Source organism: Lipophrys pholis (assembly GCF_963383615.2).
Source record: "Lipophrys pholis genome assembly, chromosome: 2".
NCBI classification, from domain to species: Eukaryota; Metazoa; Chordata; class Actinopteri; order Blenniiformes; family Blenniidae; genus Lipophrys; species Lipophrys pholis.
The window spans coordinates 36,253,005-36,268,091 of record NC_137636.1 but is presented as its reverse complement, the minus strand read 5'-3'; positions in this window follow the sequence as shown (position 1 = coordinate 36,268,091).

Genomic DNA, 15,087 nt, shown 5'->3' with positions numbered 1-15,087 from the left:
CGAGTGAATACACTCTGGCAGTTTTTTTTTTTTTATATGAAAGACAAAGCTTCAGCAAACAAGATTGCAATAGAATGACAAATACATTTTTATTGAATCCAATTCTATTTCATGGGAACAGCTTTCATGGCACTGCAATGCTTTCAATCTGTCCATGCTTGGCTGCCTGTGTCGCCTATCTAACCTTTACTGTGTTCCCCTTAATAATCTTTTTTCAGAACACAGGGGTTAAGTAATATTGATGTTTTGATCTTTTTTCCATTGAAACATGTTCGCTTTCAATCGTGTGAAGGCATTCCTTTAAGATTTAGTTTTCCCCCTCTCTTGGGCTTTGTCTCATTATGCGGAGCACCTTCCAAATTATTTCAGAAAATTACGTTTTTTGTCCATTAATTGAACAGAAAACAAGCCGAAATCAGTCCTCTATTGTCTCGCTGTTTACCTCTCTTGAGTCATCAGAGCAAATCACACACAGCAGAGAGAGAGAGACGAAGAGAGTGTGACTGGCCGGCTACTTCTCTCAGCCCAAACACTGATGGTGTGAAAGCATTATTAATGCAGAGTCCATCGCCACATTTCTGTCCTCCTTTTCTTTAATCTCATCTAGCGAGGTGTAAATCACCAAACGTGCCCTGCCACCTCAAACCCACCAAAGTGAGCTCTCGCTGTCTCGGTCTCAGAACAGTGAGCACAAATGTCAGCTAGATTACCGGCCTAATTGGCACTATGTTAGACCTGCTTTCCACAGCCCAGAGACGAGCTGAAAGCAGAGGATCTGCAGTGAAGACAATAATTCATAGAGAGTCACCTCTGAACTGAGCAATAAGAGAGGAAGAGCAAAACCCCCCCCAAAAAATCTCCTTTTCTCTGCTCACACTAGTTCTTTCAATGCTCATATATACAAAGCATATGCAAGTATGCATATACTTTCAAAAAGGGGAAATTGTGTGCATTCAGTTGGAGATGATGATCCATGAAGCGTGGCGTGAACTGTGAAACATTTTGGATGCCTTTGAAACAATCTGTCAAAATTCACTTTCCAGTTAAATTAATACAAATGTGTTGACAACAGAAAGAAAACCTGCCTGATTAAAGAAACATGTAGTTTTAATGCGCAGTCTTTGCCTTTGAATGGCACCAGTTTGCTCTGTTTTAGATGGTTATTAGTAATTGGCAGTTGGGTGGTTATAGGTATTTCAGATCACAAGAAGTTACGAAGTGTTCTGACTAATGGAGCCACAGATATTCAGATCTCTGACGAAGACAACGACAGTCTTCATGCTGCAGAAAGGTTGAGATTAATCAAAAACCTCTTTGACATAATGGTAAAAATCCAATGTGGAGATTTCTTGGTTGACATTGCTGGGTTTTCACAACACATTTACTGTATCGTCACTCTGAGTGAGTTTATCAGCCCCCGTCTCCAGCAGCTACAGGCAGCTGTTGGGCGAAAATAATGCTCCGATACATCAACTGTACACTTCCAGTCCAGGAGCGAATCACCAACTGAGAAAAGAAAAGTGACTAACCTGTAAAGGAAAGTAGAGCAGTGTGCTGCTCTGGAAAGTGACATTTTTTATTGTACCTTCTATAAATGAAATAAGTGTTAAATGGATTTCAGTTCTTGACCCAAAGGCAGAAAGAGTGGTGTAGTGATTCAATACGCTACCTTGTGGTACTGCCTGGTATTACGAGGATGTGATGAGCAAGTTAATTTGTTAAATCTAGTAGATGGCGATGATCTATAGCAGGGGGTCATCAACTTTTTTGAAAATGAAGGCTACTTCATGAGAGCCCGAGTGAATATAAGAGAATGAGAAAAGGGTGAGATTTAGGAAGTTATTACCACTATGGCAGGATATACGCTGCACAAAAAAATAAAGGGAACACTAAAATAACACATCCTAGAGCTCAATTAATGAAATATCGCAGTTGAAAGTGTTTATTCAATATATAGTAGAGTGAGTTGAGAACAAAATAACATAAAAATTATTAATGTACATCAAATGACTATCCCATGGAGGTCTGGATTTGGAATCCTACTCAAAATAAGAGTGGAGAATCACATTGCAGGCTGATCCAACGTCAGTGAAAATTCCTCCAGACAAATCAAAATGAGGCTCAGTAGTGTGTGTGGCCTCCACGTGCCTGTATAGCCTCCCTACAATGCCTGGGCATGCTTCTGATGAGGTGGTGGATGTTCTCCAGAGAGATGACCTCCCAGACTTGGATCAAAGCATCAGTGAACTCCTGGACAGTCTGTGGTCAACGTGTGGTTGGTGGATGGAACCAGACATGGTGTCCCAGATGTGCTCAGTTGGCTTCAGATCTGGAGGACGGGCAGGCCGGTCCATAGCATCAATATCTTCATCATGGAAGAACTGTTGACACACTTCAGCCACATGAGGCCTGGCTTTGTCCTGCATCAAAAGGAACCCAGGAACCACTGCACCAGCATCTGGTCTCACAATGGGTCTGAGGATCTCATCCCGGTACCTAATGGCTGTGGGCCATCCAAAGAAATGCCTCCCCACACCACTATAGACCCACCTCCATACCGCTCATGCGGGAGGATATTGCTGCAGAAGAACGTCTCCTGGGCGTCTCCAGACTCTGTCAAATCTGTCACATGTCGTCACAAAAAAGATAAGAAAAAGAATCACTTTGTACTATCCTGATATCCGTATTATAAACAAGTTTTGCATTCTGGTTAGCGTACACTGTGATGTCTTGTAATATTTCCCCAGATTTCAACACAGTACAGTAAGTAGAGTAATATAAGGCAACAGTAAAACATTTGACTATTTATTATGAAAGTGCTTCATGAAATATTGCTACATCTATCTATCTATCGATCGATCGATCGATCGATCTATCTATCTATCTATATGAAATATATATATATATATTAGTGCTGTCAAAAAAAAAATCAATAATTAATTGCACAATTTTCTGTAATTAATTGGAATAAATCGTATTCTTTTTCTACTGAAGACTAATTGTAATGGATATTTATTCAGGGAAAACCATGGTATATAATGTTGACTCGACACACAGAGACTATATTTAAATTCAAAGACTATGTTTATAACATCCTTTTAGCTCTTGTGAAACTGTTTCTCTCCAAGATTAGCAAAATAATAAAAGCATGAATTAATAAACATCTAACATAAGTCTTGGCTTTGTTAGAGTGCAGGTCCACCACTTTGAGGATTTGAATATTTCTACAAAGTTGTGAATTCACTACATGAACAAAGTGGCAACAGTTTACTTATATACATATATATAGAATTACTTCTGTGGTTGTTAAATTTGGCTTTTCAAAGTAAAACTAATGACTTTCACTTTCTCAATCAGCCGTCAGGTAACTTTTTAAAATGAAACTTTCTGCCTTAATATTATTCCACTCGGTACTATGCTGCTCTGTAGTCAAAGTGCTTCATCCAGAGACGTTGCACATGCAGCTGCTTCGGTAAGGGAGTTTTTAGAAAAAAGAAAAAAAACCACTGAAGTAAACAAAACAACGTTAATCACGTAAAACATTTTTTCAATCAATTAAACATTTCAAATCAATTAATTAATGGAATGCATTATTTTGGACAGCACTAATATACATACATATAAACAGTGGAGCCCCCGGCTAGCTCAGTTGGTAGAGCATGAGACTCGCAATCTCAAGTGGGTTCATGTCCCACGCCAGGCGCCACCTTCCCGGGGGATCACCACCACCACCTGGGTGACAGTGCTCAGACTGCCACCCCCGCCACCTGGAAATGGATAAGCAGGAGAAAATGGATGGATGGATGGATGGATAAACAGTGGAAACGTTGTTCATTTGACCGTTAACATACGGATTGGGGTCTTCACTATCCCACTTTTCAACACCTGATGTTGGAAGTCTTGCAGTTTCTAACACTTCTGATCTGTTTTTGAGTGAAGACGAGAGCATAGGGTGGATTCAGTGTTGACGAGTGTCAGGAGCAGTGTTGCCACAGTTACCTTGAAAAAGTAATCTGATTACTGATTACTAGTTACCCCTTTCAAAAGTAACTTAGTTACTTTACTGATTACTTGTTTTTGAAAGTAACTAAGTTAGATTACAAGTTACCTTTTTAGTTACTTTCAACAGCTGCCGACAACTCCCTCCATCGTCTCAACATGAAAATGAAAAAACTCTGCTGATCACTGCCTCCTGCATCATGTTAATATATATTTTAATCGTTGACCTACATTCTTTGTTGAATTTATATCTGACTGACGGTTTTATTATCAGAATTTCACTATTACTGGTATTTATTTACCCCGTGATGTAGTTGTAGTCGGTTGCTGCATTGTTTATCTATTCATTTATTTGCACTGCCTGCCCTAAGCTACCTTTTAACTGCCCCCCGGGGTCAAACTAAGTCTTTCATTAATTGATTGACTGATTGATTGATTGATTGATTGATTGATTGATTGATTGATTGATTGAAAAAAGGGAGGTGCTTCCTGTCAATATATCTTTTACTAAGGAAAATGGCAAAAGTAGTGTAACATCTCTGCAATTGTGTCCTTGTTGCAATGATAAGGTTGATTGATTATGTTTGTTCCGATTCTTTCGTGTCACCTGAACGCACCGTTAGAGTGAGTTGGCCTGTGATTGGCTGAGAGTAGAGAAGAGGGCGGGTAAGGTGAGCGTGAGGAGCATGGTGCAGAAATTGCCTCTGTGTGTGTGTGTGTGTGTGTGTGTGTGTGTGTGTGTGTGTGTGTGTGTGTGTGTGTGTGTGTGTGTGTGTGTGTGTCCGTTTGGAGGATAATGAAGGAGCGGCCCGGTTCTGTTTAATGATAAGGCGGCTTTACAGACAAGAAACTCGTCCTGCAGGATGCTGCAATAGTAACGCACAGTGACTTAGAGGAGTAACTTCAATCTGATTACTGCGTTAGAACTAGTAACACGTTAGATTACTGGTTACTGAAAAAGGTGGTCATATGACGGTAACGCGTTACCGGCATCACTGGTCAGGAGTGACTTGTGAGAAAGAGTTCCAGCGAGGTTAAAGGGGAAAGTCTCCATGACAGGAAGGGTAGCAGCTATGTATATGTGAGACAGTGACCAAAAGACAGGAGGCTGAAGGGAGGATGTTGAAGTTTTCGCTAGGAATTATAGAAAGTAGTTTGAAAGTGAGACAGCGAGAGAGACGATTATGAGATGATAACTATGTAGGAAAGATGATGATGAGGATGGAGCGGCCAGGCAAGAGGAGAAAAGGAGGTAGTGTGACGAGGGTGCAGTGAGGAAGGACACAGAGACTTTTAGAAGTCGATGATCAGGTATGACAACATCAGACAGGAAAATGGCAAAAGTAAAAGACAAATACAGCCAGGAAGAAATGATAAAGATGCTCCAGATAAGAAGAGAGGATTATAGTGGGGAAACCCAAGATGAAACACACGGTGCTGTGCCATACAACAGCTGCTACTGTGCAGTGTATTTGGGTAGAAACTTCTCCCACTGCGTACAGCGATATCCTCAGGAGTTGGACTGCATTGTTCTCTGACAGCAATCCACTTTGTCAGCCAGTGAGCACTGTTTTAACTTGAACCATAAGTCCTTTCAGTCTGCTTGCTGGTAATCAAAAAGAGAGCTTTAATGGGAAATATGTCTGTGTGGCAGACAGGTGATTAAGGCTCTGATGGGACTCAGGTGTGTTGCCTCACCTCTCTGTCTATAAAGGAGGAGCTGCCAGACACACAGGTGTGACAGTTGGGAGACAGAGTGAAAAGTCAGTGTGAGTTTTCAGTTTTGGTTTTTCCATTTCTTTAATAAAAGTAATGGTTGATCGACGTTCTGACTCCATGTCTCTGTGGGTGACGCTCAACTGCCACAGCCTGATTTTACAGCGTGAGAGTAAACAGACGGAAGGTGCTTTAATGAAGCTGCACGGTAATTTAGGAACGAGGCTGGTAAAATGCCATGAAGTCGGTATCACACGTTTACTCATGTTCCTATGAAGGAGTTAAATGAGCGAGATCAAAAGCATGTGCATGCTCAATTATGGTGTTGGATGATTTGCTCTAACATGCAAATGTATTGGATTAAGAAAGTCTCATAATTCCTGGACTGTAAGGAGAATTGGTAAATTAAATCCTTATAGTTTCCTGGCTAGAATCAAGTTATTTTTAACATTTTTAACTCACAAAGACAGAGGACAAAACACATCTTAGTATATTCTCCAAGTACATGGCAATAAGTGCATGCAATACAGCCATGAGCTATACTGGAGAGTGTGTGAAATAACAGAAATCTGCAATGAAGAAAAATATCATTTTGGAGGATGGAGACGGAGGAGAGTGAGCAGATCTCTCAAGTGAGATTTATATACCGTTCTGCTCAAACTACTCATGTGTACCACATCACTGAAAATGTCTCATCTCTGCCCTCTGACTTGCTGGAGCAAAGCCAAAGCACAGTACACCATGGAAGATACGATGCTAACCTCGAGGCCACTATGGGATTCAGCCATATCAAAATATTTTGAACAAAAAACAAAAGTTATCTGAACAACTTTTCAGTGGTTTTTTTTTTTTTTTTTTTTTTTAAATAAAAGAAAAGGCAGTGTTCACTTCGGCTCATTCAAACTGTAGCACATATAACAAGGAGTTATTTCAACCTCCTTTATATTGCACAGGCAGCTACTTTGTGGAGTTCTTCTGTTCAAAAACTGTGCACGTTTATTTGTCTGCAGTCAGTTGGAACGGACTCTAGCTCCCTGTGACCCTCTTCAGATGGGATAAAGCAGTGTAGAGTCAAGTCTTGCTTTCTGAACAACTCTGAATTCCGAAATGCATCACCTACTGTGCAATAACTTGGTTGACAAACAGGTTTCTGGATGACAGCTGGCAGCACGTCATGACTGTACATGTCAGTTGCTGCTGCTCTGAGTGAAGGCATGCAACACACCGGAATCTGGAATCTGCCATAGTTCATATTAAAGTGTGAGAATGCAGAAAATCAAAAATTTAAATAAGAACAATATAATGAAGTGATCTTATGCCCTATAAATGTCTTTTATTAAAAGCATTGCAAAAGCTTTATTTGAGGTGTTCAAACACAAATTAATACATTTTGTTTCATTTTGCCTGAGAAAATAATTTTTTGTTAATGAACAAATCTGTTTTAAAACAACTTCAGGTATGAATTATGTTCAAAAACCAAAGCTGGATGGAGAGATTGATTTTGATTAATTTTCCCTTCATTTGTAATCTTGGTCTTCACAGAAGTTAACTTTACTACTGATTGTGCTCAAACTAAATCTCAAAATTACATTTTATGAATTCACTGTACAGTTCTGTGACTACAACTTGAAAAAGATTTTAATACATGTTTTCTGTAGATATATTTTTTGGTGTTATTGGTGTTGGCAAATTATATGTATATAATCAAAATAGGACAAAAGTTATAATGCAAAAATAAGAAACATTTAAAATAAGTATACATTTAATAATTCCATAGCTAATAGGGTAAGACTCCGCTGCTGTATGTTCAGGTCAGCCATCATGGTGGCACATGGAGAGCTGGATATTTGGCACCTGAAGATCTGGAACACACAGTGAAAAGTCTGACAACCACTGATCTGGATGCTTCATGAGATATCAGGAGATTTGAGATGTGGTTTGGGCCTGAACTCAGAGTTTTATAGAACAGCAGTAATTTTCTGCACTGGCTTCCTGTTATTGTGCTATCTAGTATCATAGTTCTGTTTATCTTGTGCCTCGTCCTGTCTTCCTGTCGGTGTTTTCCTCCATGTGTCTTGATGTCAGGTGCACCCTCCCTGCCTGAGTTCAGTTTCCTTTTGTTCTGCATCGTGTCGTCCTCTGGGCTCCTTCTCCTCCCCTGATTACCTTTGATGACGTCTGTTGTGTCTCATCAGTTCTGCCTCCCAGTTTATTCAAGTCTTCAGTCTGTCCCTGGGTTCTTCTTGGTCAGTCTGCATAGTTCAGAGGAGTCCAGTGTGTTTCAATGTGTTCCTGTTTGTTCTGCCTTGGGGCTCCACCGTTTGTTCCGTGATTTCTTTGGCTTGCCACAAACCTTTCTTCATTTGAACTTGGTTGTATGTTCGAATCCTGTTCTCGCTCGTCTGACTTTCAAGTCCTGTGTCGTACTGGTTGGAATGACTCAGGCTCCACCTTGTGATGCTTTACACAGGGTGGACCCTGAGATTGTCATGTCAGCAGCTGAAATGTGTTCAGATGAAAGCTAACAGTTTGGAGCCGTGATTAACAAAACAGAATATTACCATTTACCTTGGTTTCTCTGAAGTTCTTTAGCCATAGTTAGAAAGAAAATATCTGTACTCCTTTTCTATTACTATATAAGCTTCCAGTTACCCTCATGTAGGATGTGTTTTGGTGTTATCAGTTCACAAAGTAGATCAGTGATGTGGCACATAACGACTTAAAGGAAAGCTTGACCTCATACTCCATTGACCTTTTCCCTTTGAAGAAAGGTCTGTGGATGGCTTAACACCGCTGCCACCTGGCAGCTGAAAGACTAAAGTATTTTATAAACCTTTGCTTGAATTTGGTAGCAAATTGTTTGTAAAGCTGCATGTCCCCAAACAGATGTACGCCAAAGTGACAGACCTTGAAAATCACCCTTTTGTGTGGTTGGGTTGTGTATGTTGGTGTATGTAGGGTACAATTTTTGTAGTTGTGACCATCTCATTCTTGTTGAAAATTGGCGCAGAGGTACCCGGGAGCCTGTAGAATAAGAATGTGGTGGAGGTTACTGAAAACAATTAGATTTTTTATGTTTCTCTGGTACAATAACCTTGTACAGTACTGTATATTGGGTGTGTTATATTTTTGCAATTGTGAGAAAATGCTACGGTGAATCAATTTGAAAATTGTTACAGAGATACCTGGGAGTCTGTAGAACAAGAATGTGGTGCAGTTTGCTGAAAACTATTAGATCTTCTTGTCATTTCTGGATGTACAGTAACATGCATACTGTTGTGAATTCATTGTGAATTCATTGTGAGAAAATGCTACAGTAATTCAAGTTGAAAATTGGCACAGATGTACCTGGGAATCAGTAGAATAAGAACCTGGTGCAGTTTGGTGAAAACAATTTCCTTTTCGATGAATTTGTGGTACAATACGCCTGTACAGTGCTGTTGTTGTGATTTATGCTTGCAACGGGGTTGTACTTGAACGCACCATGAAGCTCCCGTCGACTTCTGACAGCTTTACTGTAATACGCAATGTAAACAGGCATTCTCGTTTAAACCGGAGATGGCGTTACTCCAGAGGGGTATTCCAGGGAGGAGGTTCAACAAAGTCCGAGTCTATCTGTGAATTTTGACTTGACTTAGTCTGAGATGGGAAACTCTGAGTATCCGGTTCCAGAACAGCTGATTTGAGATAGTTCAATAAATTTGCACCATGTTCAGCTGGAGTTGCGCGCATGCACGCCACTATTCAAAAGGCATCATCAATGGAGCCCTGATACGACGAGTCAACATGACCGAAAAAAAGAGATTGAGCTATTTTACGCAGATTGAGTTGGAGGTCTTGATGCAGGCTTATGGCGAATACGAACATATATTTAATCATAAGTGTAACACCGCTTCAGCAGCAAAGGCGAGAGAAACAGCATGGGGGAAGATTGCTACCCAAGTCAAGTTTGAACATACTATTCCACTGACTTATCATTTAACTGTTCTTAAGATCGTAGCATTCGAATATTAATCGGAATAAAATCTGGTTTACATTTAGGTGCAATCCAACAGGGGAGAGCTGTACTTGGAAGCAGCTAAAAATTAAATATAAAATCATCATTTAAAAAGGTAAGGCATATTTTGCCAGTTGTAACTCACTTTGATTGTAATTGTAAGCTATTGTTGCAAATTGATCTAAGCTATCAAACAGAGTAAAAACAAACAACGAAATGCCCGATGGCCTCGGACCCCGGGGGTGTCGCTACAGGCCCCCCCCCCACAACAGTTCCGACCACACCCAGTGGACAAACCACACACACACACACACACACACACACACACACACACACACACACACACACACACACACACACACACACACACACACACACACACACACACACACACACACGACCCCCCAGTCGTGTACAGCAGCCATGCCAACTTCTAATAAAAGCAGCAACAGTAGGAGACTCCATGTCGCTTCCTGTTGCAAGAGCAAAAACTGTTCTGACACCAGAAAGCTCTCAATCACATCATATTGTTTGCCCAAGCTGCCGAACAGGACAAGGGAAAAAAAAAAAAAAGAAAAGACAGAGGCTGAGGAGCTGGCTCTTAGCCAAAATCGCCACCGACCGATGGCTGAAGGAATCCCTGGGGGAAGGTCATTTGAACCGCCTGCCACCCCCCCAGGACACAAGTGCCTACGTCAGATGCAAGCATACACGTAAGTCTTTTTATGACAAGAAACAATATCTATCTATCTATCTATCTATCTATCTATCTATCTATCTATCTATCCAGTCTTTAAAATAAACCCATATCCACGCCCCAACAGTTGTGGATCATGCCATCTGCCTTGTCCAGCCTCCTACAACGGCTGAAACAGTTGAACACCCTGCAGCTGTAAGTATACTCAAATATTGCCTCAGATGGGAGTTCAAATTATTGTGAAAGAGTATCTTTTCCTGCATCACAGGAGGGGGATGATGTCGACGACGACGACGAAACAGTCCGCTGCCAAAAGGATAGATGCAGAGAGGCCTACTGAAGTGAGTCTTAATAATATGTATAGCTTCTGGCAGTGCTCTACCCATTCGCATTCTTTTACATTCTAGAGTGGAATTTGGAGTTTGACATGTACACTGAAGGGATGAGCATAGATAATGGACGAACAAGTAGCATGTTCTTATCTTTCAACAGAACATGGCTGGGCATCCCCTGGAGGGTCCATCAACTTCCACAGCTCAGTGTATCTGGATCGCCAGATTAAAAAAAATGAAAAGGAGATGGTGTATCTGGATCGCCAGATTAAAAAAAGTGACCTGGAAATTGTATTACTGGAACTCCAGTTGAGGTGGGCGCATCGTCACAAGTTAATGGTTGAGACTATATTACAAAACCTAACTGCTGCTTTTGTTCTTTTAGGGAATAAAGAAGCAAATCAAGAAAACAAAGAGAATTTGCCTTTATTTCAATGTTTAAATCAAAAAAGATTCCTGCAGATGAGGTCCCTTACAGCCCTTCTATCCCTGACATCTGCAGGGTGGATGGGATGGTCATCCTCAGGGTCATTGATTTGTACGGCAGGGTGTTGCCCTCCTCTAATAGTTGCAATATTATGGAGGACAACACATGCCACAATTATGTCACACGCCCTCTCTCGGGTGACCCTCAGCTTACACAGGCACTGGAACTGGGATTTTAGTATACCGATGGTCATCTCAACCCATCCTCTAGTCCTGCAGTGGGCCAGATTAAATCGTTGTTGGGGCCCTGGCTCAGGGTCAGGGTAAGGGGTCAACGGAGTGGTCTGGCATGGATGGCCTCGAGCCCCCAGTAGGTAGCCATTAAAGTCTCCTGTAATCATAGAGGACACATTTGAGTGCATTTAGAAGGAAGACAAAGAACATTTGTACAAAGTTTTAGCTTCCTTACCGCGTGCAAATCTGTTGCTCAGACTACACTCCCGGAAGATTCTGGAATCATGGACAGAGCCAGGCCATTTGGCTTCCACATTTGTGATGATGTGGTCTGCATCACATATAATCTTCACAGTGCAGAGAATAACATGAGTTGCAGTGCATTGTAAAGTATATATTTTCATGTCCATAATTTTTAAGATGGTAAGTCATTGAAGGTAAACTTCAGCTGACTTTAAAAGAGTGAGAAAAAGAACTTGCTTCGACGATGCTTCTTTGTTTTGGTTAAAAATGTTTAATATGGAATCAGGTGGCATCAAAAAAATCACAGACAAATGACATGAGTCGGGGTGAGAGAAGCTGGCTTCCAATCTGCTACTCTGCCAGCACAAAGGCTTTGGTCAGTTATATAGTAACCAGAGAGACCACACACAATTTGCATATTCGCATATTCTAATATACCATAATGATCTCATAACATCTGGCTTAGTTTGAGAGGATTCCTCTATCGATCAGCCCCCCTCACAAGATGGGATGTGACCTCACATATGACCTGGTCAGACCTATAGGCACCAACCAGCATTCCAAGGAGACGGCATGATATAATACTAAGCAAAGAGTAACACACAGAGAAAATATAAGGAAACATAAGAAAATCATTTACCATATCATAAACCTGGACATTGATGCTGTGAAATGATTTTCTGTTCACGTAATCCCCTTCATTTTCTGCAGGTGCAGTGATAGGAATTTGAGTCCCATCTATGCACCCGAGTACATTTGGAGTCCCTGCAAAATTACAGCCAATTAATCTACTTAAACCCCTGTTGGCTGCAGCAGAATGTATATCATAATTTTAAATAATAGAATATATGAATTCACAATCAGTTACCTGCAATCCTGTGGAATTCTTCTTTGACATTTCTCACCGGTTTGTGTCCGGGAAACGTAACCATCATTGGCCATTTAAGAGCGAGGGTTACCTTTCTCACAGCTCTACACACTGTAGCCTTTCCAATGTGCTCCGAATCCTCAATGTTGTAAAGAAAACTACCGTTTGCAAAAAAACATAACGCAATGCATAGAATTTGGTGTGAAGTGAGCGCACGTCCGCGGCGTGTGCAATTGGTTATATATGGCCGGAGAATTTCCTCCAGGTAAATAATGCTGTCCGACAAGAAACGGTACCGTTTGAAAAGATATTCCTCCGAAAATGAATGGGCGTCTAATCTTGGTCGGAAAATTCTCTCCCGATGTAAACCAGTTGAGCCAGTTGCGCTTCGATATTGATCGCATTCTAAGAAAGGGACAATCCATGTTGAACAGCTTTCTTCATGTGGGAGGAGACGGGTAGAAACTCCAGATTTCTAATGGTGAACCTGCCAGCGAGCAGGTTATGTTCAGAGAGTCTGTTGCTATGGTGACTGACTCAGAGTTTCAGTTACCCCTCTTTCTGGAACGGAAAACTGAGTTTCCCTCAATTCAGGGTTAACTTACTCTGAATTTTCACATAACCCGTTTTCCGGAACAGGGCCCCGGAGAGGAAACACTTCCTCCTGCGGCCGAATGATCGAATATTCAACTGGCTGAAATCAAGGACACGCTGGATTTGGGGCAAAACTTTGAATACAATGTATTTGGACCAATACGAACCATGTGAAAGTGTTGAAAAGTTGTGTGATATGATTCCTTTAAGTTGGGCAAGCGAGAAACATTAAATGAATCCTCAACTTTATTAACTAATTAAATAACAATTTCTTAGACATTTCAAGATATTTAAAGAGAGTTTGAGTCTCAACAGCATGTATTAACCAAATCAAAGTCCTCAAAAACACATGTTAATCTTATATTGTACAAAAACTGATGATTTAAAGTTGCTGAAATTTGTGATCGAAGCGTTTAATTAGCTAATCTTTTAAAGACAAACTGGGTACTTTTCCCTAAGGCTTGCTCATCCAAGTTGGGAACAGTGAAACTTTCAAATATAGGCAGCTTTTTAGCTGAATTGCCTTTGGAAAAAAAATGAGCTGATGTTGCAAAAAACTATATAGATTGGCTGACACAGGATGAATACATAAGTGTGAGTGAGTACATTACTCTTTTTCTGCTATGTAGCCACACTGAGCCCACGTTGGCTTACATAACACAGTGGCTTCGGTAGAAAGTAAAGAAGTGAGATCATTTTTAAACGCTTTACACTTTGCAACATGTGAATGTGGTCAGAAAAAAAAATGACAAAATGAGATAAAAGGTGGTTTGAGAAACTCTGAACATGGCCTGGTTGTGTGAGACACATTGGTCTGTTCTTTTTTTTCCCCTTACAAACAGAGCTTTAGAGAAAATGAGAAAAGACCCAGTGAGCGGCAACTCTCTGGGCCAAGATGAACCAGTGAAGTCAGAGGTTATACGAGTAAAGGCTGGAGAGAGATAATAGAAAGGTAGCTCAGAAAAGCTCTGGATTCAACCAAGGTATGCAACAGACCATATCTGAAAGCACGACATATCAAACCGTGAAGCAGATGGATTACAGCAGCAGCATAAGACCACACCGGGTGACACTCCTGTCGACTGTGAACAGGAAGCTGAGCCTGCTTTTCTCATGGGTGCCCCAAAAGTGGACCAGGCTAGAAAATAAGGACAAACATTGTCTCGTTTGCTGACTTTCAATTTCAGCAGTGACATTCATATTGTAAAGGGCAAATTTTGGGTTATGGCTCAAGATCATAATGCATTTTATTGTTGCAGAGACTCACTGCAACTTCTACCTTGATAATGAAAGAGTCTATTGCATGTCAAGAAAGTCTTTTCAGTCTTCTGGTGAAGTAGCTTTAGGTCCTGTTTATGCGACAATGTTTTAAACTGAAAATGCTAAACTTTCGTTGCATTTTGAGTGTCTGTTTACACAACAGTGGTTTTTGAAAATGGTTACTAAGGTGGAACTTTATGAAAACAAAAATATTCCAGAAACGCTGATTCTGTGCATGAGCACCACGGTGGTAGTAAATAGTTCTCCTGCAACTCGTGCCCCTACATGCTAACCAGTGCCGACTGGAATCCTGTACGCACTGTGCGTACAATTTTTTTGTTTTTGTCTGCCTGGTGCGCCATCACCATAATGTTTTGCTGGGCTGCTTTCATCTGTGCGTTTCATCTGTTTCATCTGTGCGTACTATGAAATTTAATCCTGGCGGCGCCACTGATGCTAACTACATTGTTTTCAGTGTTTTATCATATCCATGTAAATAGAAATCTTTTATAAAATATTGCTGTACAAATGCAAAACCCGCAACAGTACGTTTTCACTTGAAATTTTGTCATGTAAGACAGGCCCTAAAATACTATATATACTATACTATATATCTATTCCAACCCTCCTTATGGCAATCCCGTAATGTGTAGCAGACAGAAGTACATGAGCAAAGCATACTTCTTACTCAAAGCACTGCAACGTTTTGGCCAATTGGTGT